Raw genomic sequence first — 10,121 nt, 5'->3', positions numbered from 1 at the left:
TATTTATAGCTGTTGGTAATCTGTTTCATCATGTCTTCCAGTATAGTCATGCCCAAGCACTTGCATATTTAGAAATGTACAGCAAATCATTTTCCTTTATTTCTCCTTTATATATAAAACTGCATTATATCTATTGTCTCAAACTTACGTATATAAGGAGATCATATGATCTGTAATTTGAATTTCAGATGGTAAAGAATATCTAGTTTACAAAGGGAAATGGAGTCAAGAGTTTTCATTCTTTTCTAGGAAATGAATGGGTCAGAAAGAAGAAGCTTGCACAGAGAGTGTGGTGGAATTCCAGGTATGTGAGCAGTGCTTAGAGAAGTTACCCTATGCTCCTCTATCATTCTTCCCTGGCCTTCTGCACGCTATTTTCTTCCAGCTTCTAAGACATTGGCAGTATCCATGCATCTTTGCCTTTTAAATTATCTAGAAATAATTACGTTTCTTGGTTCTTGTACCCCAGTGGGTTTGGGTTTTTTTTTTTTTTTAGAAGAAACAGCACTGGGTTAGGAGATGGAGGACCTCAGTTTGAGTCTTCTGCTCGTGACACTGAGACACTGCCCTTGTCTGGGTCTCTGCTTCTTCATCTGCAAAAGTGAGAGTAATCATCTCATTTCTGAGCAGGAAGTGTTTTGAGCTCTGTAGGGGCTGCAGGAATACAAGGTAGCAGGCCCAGGAGGGTGGAGATCACAGCCCCTGAAGAGAATAAATCAGGCCTGCTGGAGAGCAAGGCATGCTGGGAGGAGCTCAGGCTGGCTCTGCTCCTCAGAAGGCCTTGGGACCCAGGTCTGCTCTCTGAGCCTCAGTTTCCCCATCTGCAAAGCAGGCACAAGGGCAGAACTAACTAGATGGACTCTCAGGTTCTTTTGCCCATAGAAGCTCTGTAAAGTTAATTTAAAGGTAGATTTTTCCATGGAAAGGAGAAATCTGTTTATTCAGAAGAGATGGTTTCTGTGATGGTTTAATTTTGTGTCAACTTGACAGGGCCAAGGGGTTAATGTACTGATTCACGATTTTTTTCCGGGTGTCTGTGCAGGTGTTTCTGGATGAGACTAACATTCAAGTCGGGGGACTTAGTAAAGCAGATGGCTCTTCCCAATGTGGGTAAAAACCACACAATCCATTGAGGGCCTGAACAGAGCAAGAGGCAGAGGAAGGAAGGAGAGAGTCATCCCTCTTGCTTCCTGCATGCCTGGTGGAGCTGGGGCATCTCACCTTCTCTTGCCCTTGCACTGGGACTTACAGCATCAAATTGCCTTGTTCTCAGGCTTTTGGACTCAGGCTGGAATTACACTACTGGCTTTCCTGGGTCTCCAGCTGGTGAATGGAATATGGTGAGAATTCTTAGCCTCCATAACCACATGGGTCAATTCCTCACAATCTTTTCATTAATTTATATCTATATCTACATATGTCTATATGTCTTTCCTATTGGTTCTGTTTTTTGGAGAGCCATAATGCATTCTATTCTAGTGATCGAAGGAAGCTAAGCCCCAATTGTTCCACAGGTCTGGGAATCACGTTGGAAGAAATCGTCTCTCAGTGGAAGGTGACAGTGGTCATTTCACATGCTGTGGAAGCTCCCAGGCAAGGGACATTGTGTCTGAAACACAGGCAAAGGGCTGTCACTCATAGACTGGGTTATCACCAGGGACATGCATTCTCTCATTTGATTCACACCTTCTCTAGCCAGGCTCCATGCTGGGTGCACCACTGAGGCTGCCCTAGGTCAATGGACGAAGCGAGTACAGAGAAAAGCTGAGCCAAGGCTCTGTGCTAACTGAGATGACTGAGCCATAGTAGCTCAGGCAACTATGGAAGGGAGTATAGAGCAGGTTTGCCTAACCCAGCCAGGGCAAACAGGTGTCAGGGGAAGTGCCAAGGAGGCACAATACTTAAAATAACTCTTCTAGGCAAAGAGAAGGTTTGGAAAGCACGGTAGTTGCAGGCAGTGGGAACAGCCTGTGCAAAAGCATGGAAGCATGAGAAAATGTGGTGGGTTTTAGGAATAATTAATAATCCTACCTTTTGAGCATAAAATAGGGGATTTGGAAAATCCAGAATTGAGACTGATTGAGTAGATAGGGGCTGGCCAGGAAGACACTTATATAGCCTCATGAGAAGTCTTGATTGTCCTTTGGGCAATTGGAAGTGACTGAGGGATTAGAAACAGGAGGCTGACATAATCAGATCTGTGTTTTCAAAAGACCTTGATGTCTTCCATTATGTGTGGAAGCACCAAGTTAGGAAGATAATGCTAGAAAGAATGAAAATTGAACCATGACTGTGGCCATAGGAATCAATGGAAAACTGACCTGAGAGACACTATAGGAGGAAGAAGAGAAGAGAGAGATTGGAGGGCAGCCCAGGTGGCTGCTGTCAACATGTCTTTGGCAGGGAATATTGCCCAGACACGTAGAGGATAAATGTAAGACATCTGAGATATAAGATGATGACAAGCAAGTGATGTAGGACAATGTCACATGCATCTTTGTACCAATCCTGAAAGTTGACTGCTTTGGGATGTTGGATATTCAGAGAGAGGAAGTGACTTGCCCAAGGTCACACCTCCAGGAATCCAGCTGTGATTACAACTACCCTATGTTAAGTGGGACCTTAAATGACAGAAGTTTGGGAAGCCCTACCAGAACTCTCAGTGACCTGCTGCTGTGCCATCAAAATGTATTTCAGCATCTGAGAGAGACTGTGCATTGTCCTTCCAGCAAACCTGGACTAGACCTTGTAGCATCGTCAGCTGCTCTGGGGGAGGAGAGACAGAGTTCACTGATCAGAACAGTGGGGTCTTTGGTTGCCATGTGACTGAAGACGGGTAGAGATGTTCTTTTTGTAAACATAATAAAAATCAAAAATAATAAACTGAGGGGTGATTTCTTCCATGATAAACCACAAAATGTCTCTCATATTCTCCCCAGTCTAAATGCCTCTCTTTTCTTCTCTTTTCCCTTTGGCTTGTGAACTTTTCATTCCTGCCAAGAGGTCAGTTGAGTTGGAAAATTAATTGTTTGCTCTGGTGGATGCCAAGGTTCCTGCCTGGCCTTTCTCATCTGACCCAAGTTCATGTGCCCTTCAAAGCCCAGCTAAGATGGCCCCTTCTCGTGGATGCCTCCCTGCTGCCCAGCCATGCCCCCATTGCACACACGCAGCTAGCTGAGGTCAGTCCCTGTCTCTCGAGCCTTCCCCAGCCCTAGGTGACCCTCCTTCTCTCAGCAACTGCTCCCATGGGCTTCCCTCTTAAACTTTGAGGGTCCTATCCTGGGAGTGGGGACCTTGTCTTTTCTGCCTTCATATCTTCCTTCCTAAAATGTGACTTCCACCAAAATGCTGAATCAATGGACAAATGGATGAATAAATGAGTGGATTTAAAAGACGCTAGTAAGATGAACTGTCATGAAAACACTGTCTCTGAGACATTAATAATGTTTTATTAAATTATTTTTATAAAGCAACATACCGAGCCCAAAACATCCTTACAGTGGCCAACGTTGTAAAGTGAAAATTCTTTCCACCTTCCAGGATCACTCTCCAGATGGTGCTGCCCACAGGGGTCTTCTCGTTTTCAGACATTTCCCTTTTACATGCTTTACACAATTGGAGGCATGCTGCACAAACTCTTCAAATAAAGGAAATAAAATAAAAAGAAATATTTTTATTGCTTTTAACAATATCATGGAGATTGTACCACATTATTTTCTTTTTCTTTCTTTCTTTTTTTTTTGAGACAGAGTCTTGCTCTGTCACCCAGGCTGGAGTGCAATGGCATGATCTCCACTCACCACAACCTCTGCCTTCTGGGTTCAAGCGATTCTCCTTTCTCAGCCCCCACAGTAGTGGGGATTACAGGCATGTGCCACCATGCCCCGCTAATATTTTGTATTTTAAGTAGAGACAGGGTTTCACCGTGTTGGCCAGGCTGGTCTCAAACTCATGACCTTGTGATCCCAGTCTCGGCCTCCCAAAGTGCAGGGATTACAGATGTAAGCCACTGTGCCTGGCTGGCCCATTTCTATTCAGAGTTATAGAGTTCCTTTTTTTTTTTTTTTTTTTTAAGACGGAGTTTCGCTCTTGTTACCCAGGCTGGAGAGCAATGGCGCGATCTCGGCTCACTGCAACCTCCGCCTCCTGGGTTCAGGCAATTCTCCTTCCTCAGCCTCCTGAGTAGCCGGGATTACAGGCATGCGCCACCATGCCCAGCTAATTTTTTGTATTTTTAGTAGAGTGTAATAGTTCATTTGGCCAAGCTTCTGTTGGGAAACAAGGATGATATGCCAATTAATAATCTCAACTCCAGGGCATGTTAGCCTTCATCCTCACCAGCACTAGGTATTCTTTTATTCATTTTGGACCTTGCTGGTTGACTTCTGGATGAAGGAGATGGTGGTGTCAATGTGCATTCAGTTGTTCTCTTTGCATTGCATTTATTTAATCATTAATGTTTTTAAATACTTTCACCAACCACTGTGAAAATACTTCAATGGCAAGGGCAATATCATACACAATTACTGCTCCCATGTGGCACTAAATACATGTCTGAAATGAGTCAGTAAATGAATGTCTGGGTGGTCAAATCTGGAGTTGGGAAGGTTGGCAAATATTTTATAAAGCAAGGTCAGTGCTTAAAAGTCCAATTGATTAAGCCATTTCTGCACTATATTCTACCAAATCGATGCAGCAATTCATTTAATCCACTTTCTATTAATGTCTAGTTAAGTTCCTTTTAATCCTTTACTATTCTAAATGATGCTGTGCACTTTTCTGAGTATTTTTCTATGAAATAGCTCTAGAAAGTTCTAAGTGACTAATTGCTGAGTCAAAACATGCATTGTTTTTAGAAGGTTTTGATATATATGATCAAATTTTTCTGCTAGAAGATTTGCAGAAATTTTCACTCCAACAGGACCCTCTGAGTCTTTGTCATACCTCGTTCTACCCTTGAGCAGGGAAAAATCATGTGAAACGTAGACATGTGTTTCTTCAATTATTAGTTAGGTTGAACATACTTTTACATGCATGTCGGCCCTTTGTATTTCTTATGTGGATTATCTGTACATTTCTGTTGTTCGTTTTCCCGTTGGGAGTTTGCTTCAGTTCATTCCTGGCAGAATGTCACTGTGGGGTAGCCAATGAACCACATCCCTTGGTGTGTGCCCTTCTTCCCTTCCCCCTCAGATCTGGCCAGGCTGTTCAGGTGACCCACTTTGAGAGAAAGTGGCAGATGTAACACTGGGACTGTTTCAGGGCTAAGCCTTCAGAAAGCCTGACAGCATCTGCCTTTGCTCTGATGGAGGCCAGCAGCCATGTACCAAGTCCAGCTACCTTCCACCCCAGACTGTGAGAAGTCTGACCCAGCCACATGGAGAAACCATGAGGGAGAATGCTGAGGCCCCAGCCAACAGCCTTGCCAGAGCTCCTCGTAGCCATCCATGTGTGCAAGCCATCTCAGAGGAGAGTCCCCTAGCCACCTGAGCTGCCACCTTCTGTCCACATTTTAGAATCATGAGTGAATAAGTAAAACAGCTGTTGTTTCAAGCCACTAGTTTGGGGTAGTTTGTTATGCACCAAATTATTATGAAAAAACCCAAAACGCTTCCATTGTGTAAGAATTCCACAGATTAAGATTTATGTATTGACGGTATTATCAGAAGTTAACTATCATGGTTCAGTTTTTCCCCTGAGTTCTTTACCTTTTCATTATAGCTGACTTCTTTAGCCAAATCTATTCATTTTTCTCCGTACAATTTGTTTTTGATGTCATGCTTAAAGTTCTTCCTCACCTCAATTAGGTATAATAACATTCACTCCTATTTCTGCTACTCTTGTATTTATCTATTGGTTTGTTTTTATACATTATATTAGAAGTTTTCATCAATATAAACTTTATATTGATCCAGAGCAGGGGCAGAGGAAAAGCCAGTGGCTGCTTTTCATGGGTTTGAGGGCAGAAGACAGTGGGGTCGTGGGTCGGGGAAATGAGAGGTTGTGTGAGGTCCTACACCTGCTGGAGGAGGGATGGACAGCATCATTCAAGAGCAAGGCTGCTGTGGCAAATCCTTTGCTAAATCTATTCGGTACCGTGTGCTGGAATCCCCTTCTGGATTCCAGGATCTCTGGGAGCAAGGATGGGTCTTGTTAACATCTGTAACCCCAGAGCTCAGCAGTGTCAGGGGCTGCGGAGGAGCTCAGCAGGTCCTTGTTGAGTAAAGAATGAAGATGGGAATGGCTTCTTCTTTCCTTGTATTCATTTCTGTCCTCTAAAGCTCATGAGGAGGGGAAACCTCTGGTTAGCTGAGATTAGAGTGATGTCACTGGTCGAATTCTCTGGAAAGCAGAGATGGAGACAAGAAGGCACAATTTTATTAGGGGGTGTCCTTAGGATCCGCATTTACAGACAAGAGGCCAGGGTCAGGAGCATGTCCTCTGATGTGATGATTCTTATCTCCCCTCAGATCCTCTGTGGTTCCCACTGCACATGCCACCTCCTTATCTCCTGCAGGGCCAACAGAGTCCCTTTACAACACCACAGGCCAGAGCTGGCTCTGAAAATGACCACGTCCAAGCCCAGCTGGAAGCCAACTGCAAGTGGATGAGGAGGCAGCAGACAATTCTAGAGGAGGAGCCATTCTTCAAGATGGCTGGCTTCTCTCCACCAGGACAAAACTGCAAAACAATCAAGGTACATCACACACAATGCACTGTATGAATCTTGGTAGGATCTTACCTTGATAAAAGCTATACAAGTTATTTGGAAGACCATTCTGGACATTGGAGTAGAGACTGGGTATTAAATTGGAATAGGGACTTTTTGTTAATTTTCTCAGGTGAGATTACGGGATTGTGGTTATGTGAGGCAGGAGACCTGGGTGTGACAACCCACAATGTGCAGGGTTGTAAGAATGAGACATGAGTATAGCATAGACCTGAAAACACTCACTAAATTCTAGTGGTGCTAGCAAGTCTTACTCATATGATGAGATATTAGAGAGCCATACAAATAAAAGTGCTACTGTGCATTGAATATTGACTATATTTCAGCAGTCACGTGAGACGTTATGCTGTTTAATCTTTACATGGTATGAGATAGTTACTATTATTCTTATTATTTTCCTTTCACAAACAATGAAAATGGGATCTACAGAAGCATGAAGAACTTACTCAAGGCATGAAGAGGAACATGAAGTTAATTAACGGAAAGCTGAGATGAAACCAAACCTGTCTATCTGTACGTCATAAATTCTTAAGTGTTTGGCTACATTACATTATGGGGTTTATAAATAATTAATAATGCAATAAAAAGTACCTAATATATGGACACAAATCATTCAAGAGATGGTCTGATATTTAGTAAGGTTGTGGTAGGTTATGCTTCAACAGCAAATAAATTCCCTAATCCCGGAGCCTTAGCACAATTGTAGATTTCTTGCACAAGTGGAATCTGATGTGGATCAGGCAACTGTCCAGAAAGACTCTTCTGAGAGGTGATCCAGGCCTCCAGGGTCCCAGGCTCCCTCCAAAATTAGTGTTGCCCCTGCCTCAGCATGTGTCCACCAGGGTCACCACAGCAGGCAAAGAGAGAGCTTTTATAGCCAGGCTGCAAAGGGGTCTGTAGAGCCTGCAGCTGCAGCCATTGGCCAGAACTCAGTCACATGACCTCAGCATAACTGCAAGGGAGACTGGGAAATATTGCCTTGTTAGGGGCTAGGAAGAAGAAACAGCACAGTGAGCACACAGCATTGTTTCTGCTCTGTGCAGCAGAACTACAGTTCTGTACAAAAAGAAAATGAAAACCCAGACTAAAATATTGATTGTGTGTGTTATGAGTAATTTCTTTTCTTGTTATTTATTTTGCAGATAATCTATGTATGTACCAACTAATTAGTGGGAAACATTTTTTAAACAATTTTAAAACAAACCAAAAAAAGCTTTTATATACTATTTCCTTTGCAACCTAAAATACACCCATTTAAAGATGATAAAACTACAAAGTAGAGAACTAAAGTGACCTCCACCAATTTCCATAGCCAACTAAGGCAGAACTTGGAAAAGAACCATAATCTCTCTGAATCTGACTTTTGGCTGTTAACACCTTCATCACCAAATCATTTGTTTGTTTACACATAAAAACATCACCATCGGACATATTTTGGCTCTTTTGCTCTTGTTTGTTTGTTTAGGTGGCATTTCCTATCCCTATGCCAGTTATCTGTTCTGGAGAGTGGGCATCAGAGCCCACTGCAGGAAGCAGAATTCTGGAAGGCAGAACGCTTGTGCACAGACAGTCTAGCCTTCAGGCTCCTGGTTACTGCCTGGAATCCTCTATCTGTGAGGGAAGGAGAGAATAAACTTGGAGTCTCTGGGCTCTTTCCCAGAGGGAAGATGTAGGTCTCATGCTCCTTAGAGGAAAAATTGGGAAGTTCTAATGTCAGACTTCGCACACACCAAAGGGTGGTACAAGAATCAGCTGAACCCAAGCCTCATGAAAATGAGCCCAGCAAAGCTGCCCTGAACATCCTACTGTTTCCCCAAAGGTCATCCTTTGGTCTGGTCTCCTTAGGACTCTAGGGACCATAAGTATGTGAGCGAAAAGAAAGTCTTAGTGTGGTCTTTCATCTCATATGGTCAGGGTAAGTCAATTATATTAATTATATTCATTCACAAAGCACTTGTGTCTGGTTCTGTGCTACTCACAGTTTAGCCAGTCTAAGGGTCTTAATTGTTCCAGAAGAGGAGTGAGGAGTTTAATGAGGATATGTCTTTATAGATAAGGAGCTGTATCTCCCATGAAAGCTTAGCACTCTGGGAAAGCAAACAACCATCAGATCTTGATGGCTTAGAAAAACAAGGCTTATTTTTTGTGCACCCAGCATGAGTTGTCATTGGTGGGAAATGGAGATGCTCTACTCCACATAGTCATTCAGGGACCCAAGCTGATGGAGGTTTCATGCCACATGCTTCCACAGATTCCACAGGGGAAAGGAATATGACAACATGAGCACTGGCTCTTAAGGCTTCTGCACAGAAAAAACATATGTTATTTCTGCTCGAATTTCATCAGCCAAAGCAAGTCATGAGGCTGTACCTAATATTAAGGTGGCAGAAAAGTAGAATTCAAACTTGTGCTCTGGAAAAGACCTGCAAATATTGGATTATCAGCATTAATGCCTATGTGACAGAGGAAGATCATTTCTCATGTTCATTATACAGCCTCTTTAAACAGCCTCTTCCTCTGATGGTTTTTAAGGTTGAGGTTGGGATGTTGGCTGCCTTCAGCCTGAGTTCAGAGGGAAAGCCTGGAATGTCTGGGAAACTACTCCTGAAGAGTGGGACATAAACCATGCCTCCCTTTGGTGGTCTGGTATGCCAGGAATGACCCAGAATGGTGTGTCTGATGTTGTTCTGGCCTTAGAGATGAAAGGGAGAAGACTGGGCACTCTGAGCCCTCAGAACACTCAAGTTCTTGAAGCTTCTGTTTTCTCTTTAGTGACTCAATCTGATAGCAGGATGTTGGTTCAGTCCAGGCTCTTGGTGAAATATTCTGTTGTCATTATATCCACCACTTATGTTTTCATGGCACAGGAAAATCCTTGAAATATAATACAATGTGGGTAAAATTATGGTCAAGAGATGAATGCTATGGCAGCAGCTGTCATGGGTTGAATCACATTTCCTAAAATTCATATGTTGAAGTTCGAATCCACAGTGCCTCAGAATGTGACTGTATTTGAAGGTAGCAGTTTCAAAGGGGTAATTAAGTTAAAATGAGATTTATGGATAGCCTTATTCCAATATGACTGGTGTCCATATAAGAAGAGGAGATTAAGATGCAGATAGTCAGAGGGATGGCCATGTTGGGACACAAGAGAGAAGACGCCCATCTGGAAGCCACTGTGAGAGGCTTCAGAAGAAAATCCCCTTGCCAAAACCTTGATTTTGGATATCCAGCCACCAGAATGGTAAGAAAATATATAAATTTCTGTTGTTTAGGTCTGTGGTAATTTATTACAGCAGCACAAGCAAACTAATATAGCAGCTATCCTTAACATACCCCCAGCGTTTAGGAATCCTTATCATTAAACACTATAGGCGAAGGAGGTGAGGTT

The 10,121-nt window shown here is 43.0% G+C and overlaps 1 long non-coding RNA gene across 2 annotated transcripts; it reads left to right on the top strand.

The window, feature by feature from the left end:
• The first annotated feature begins 246 nt into the window (after window positions 1-246).
• On the top strand, window positions 247-7,476 carry LOC144579803 (uncharacterized). 2 transcript variants are annotated; one of them, XR_013528215.1, is made up of 3 exons: window positions 247-304; window positions 6,471-6,697; window positions 7,160-7,476. It is a non-coding gene; the product is annotated as an uncharacterized LOC144579803 (long non-coding RNA). The 2 variants fall into 2 exon arrangements; XR_013528216.1 differs by having other exon boundaries at window positions 248-304; window positions 6,518-6,697.
• The last annotated feature ends 2,645 nt before the right edge of the window (window positions 7,477-10,121 follow it).

Source organism: Callithrix jacchus, chromosome 16, assembly GCF_049354715.1.
Source record: "Callithrix jacchus isolate 240 chromosome 16, calJac240_pri, whole genome shotgun sequence".
Lineage (NCBI taxonomy): Eukaryota > Metazoa > Chordata > Mammalia > Primates > Cebidae > Callithrix > Callithrix jacchus.
The sequence above is the reverse complement of the archived record's forward strand: the minus strand, read 5'-3'. Positions and strand labels throughout refer to the sequence as shown.